Below are 2,140 nucleotides of genomic sequence, written 5' to 3' on the forward strand. Positions count from 1 at the left end.
GTTTCTTTCACCATTTTCTACAGCCGGTGAGCGGGCTGAGGCCGGCGTGGGGGAGCGGGAAGGTGCGCGTAGCTGTGCGCAGCTAGGGCAGCCGCTCCTCAGCTTCTCACCAAGCATTCTGGAAAGTTCTCCCCGGCGCGCCCTGGAGTTTTCAAAGAAGAATAGATAAAGGTAGGTCCAACCTACCTTCTGATTTTGAAAGTTTTGAAACATCACTTAACACACCAATGGTCTCGAGCTTCGGATTTCACCCAGTTAGACTGGTCTTTTCCCTAAACCAGAAGTAGTGTCTTTTCAGCGTGGAAAGTCCTTAGACACCTTACTTTAGCTCCATAAGTTGCAGTTCTTTCAAGTGGCCAAAAGATGGCACTAGACACAAAGGATTCCACCTGACTCCAAGGCCGTGCTGCTTTCAGAGATGCCTCAAAGCCCAGGTACTCTTTTAAGCTTCTGAAGCACATAATCCCTAGTAGAACATGGTGTTAATAAGGAAGCCAAAACTGGGAAAGGAAACAGAATGAGATCAAGCCAACAAACAGAACAATACTGAGCAAAGGAATAAAGCACTTTTGCTCCTGTGTCAGAGGAGGCTGCCATTGGGGTAGCTTTTCCTGCCCCCAGGGCAGTTCAGAAGGCTCTTATTCAGATATCTTGGGGTAGGGGCAGGTGGTGGCGGCATACGTTTTCATTCTGGAGCTCCTAACCAAGGCTTTTCAGTGTCCAGCCCTGCACTCACCTTCGTTAGCACTTGCCCACGCCCTCGGTGGCTCTGGGCCTAGAAGCCATGGCCTTGGTCTGTCTGGCATCCTGCATCCTGATTCACTGCACTGTTTGCCGCCATCACACTGCCCAGAGCTTCGCTCCCATCATCTCAAGGGGCCTCCAGTCACCCAGGCAGTCTGGTGGTTCCAGAGTAATTCCTGAGAGTCAAAACTGGACTCTCCACCCCTGGCTGTGAAGGTGGCGGTGGCAGAGACTGCAAATGTGGCCGCCTTGGCATTGGCCGCTCATTAGTGTCTGCTGAATAAACCAAGGGGATGGGCAAAGGACTCGCAGAGGTGATGGGGGGAGGCAGGTAGAGGAGAGGCCTCGGCAGCTCCTTACTGTCTCCTGACCCCTGGGCTTGCTAGAAATTGCCTGTGTGAAAGCCTCCAGGGGGCTGTCGATGGCAGCTGCCAGGAGCCTCACCTCAGTTCTCTCTCTACTTCTTTCCTTCCTCTTCCTCCTTCACTCCTGAGTGCACCAGCCTGGCAGAGGGTGGAAAGCCTGGACATGGGGCAGAGCCATGTCCTGTGAGATACAGGGCAGGGGGGGCACACCTGGAGTGAGATCTGTTAGCTGGAGTCTTCCTTTACACAAACCTAGGCGGCCGGGGGGAGCGGGGATGCTTCCCGGCTAAATAGAACTGGCCGAGGTGTGGGCAGTGGTCTGAAGATGCTGGGTGGCGTATCTATCCTGAGGAAGAGGGTACATGGTCTTGCCCAGAGAAGAGGACGCTAAGGTTTAGACGACAGTCAGGCGAGGGAACTCAGACCCCTAGGGGGCAGCCACCCTCCGCCACCTCCACCAGCCGTCATTATCTTGCATAGCCCGGGGCTTGCTCCCTCTTGTTGATGGTGGCTGCTCTGGATTCTGCTCCACATCGGTGCGAGCACAGCCTGATGCAGGAGGAGGTTTGAGTGACATCCAGGTCATGCTATTCTGACACCCAGGTGCTCTGTGAGAAGGTTAAGGGCCAGCAACGTTAATCAGACTCCAGTCTTCATTTCAGTTGGACACGGAGAGACGAGAGGAATATGAAATAGGGGGTGTGGGGGTGGGTGGGTGGGTGACAAAGTGAAGTCTTCGGATGTGTGGTGAGCCTGCCGTCCAGAGCGGGGCAAAGCGCAGGAAGTGAATCAGAGACCTGCAGAGATCTCGGCACTCAAAGACCAGAAATTTCCTTGGGGCAAAAAAGGACAGAGCTCTCCTATAAGGCAGTGCTTTTACTACTTCTTACAAATGCCTGGAGTATTAACCAAAGGGGTGAGAAAGCAGTCCAGCCTCACATACAGCTTCTCCAGCGGGCTAGGTCTGGACCTGCAACAGCCCTGAGTTGGGCGGACATTGGGCAGGCTTGTCAAGACATGGGGTAACTGAT

General features: G+C 54.0%; 1 pseudogene; it reads right to left on the reverse strand.

The window, feature by feature from the left end:
• Positions 1-1,695, reverse strand: part of LOC102501855 (cytoskeleton-associated protein 2-like) — a 13,426-nt pseudogene extending 11,731 nt beyond the window's left edge.
• Positions 1,696-2,140: the final 445 nt, after the last annotated feature.

The sequence above is a fragment of the Tupaia chinensis genome, unplaced genomic scaffold (assembly GCF_000334495.1).
Source record: "Tupaia chinensis unplaced genomic scaffold, TupChi_1.0 Scaffold147282_1, whole genome shotgun sequence".
Lineage (NCBI taxonomy): Eukaryota > Metazoa > Chordata > Mammalia > Scandentia > Tupaiidae > Tupaia > Tupaia belangeri.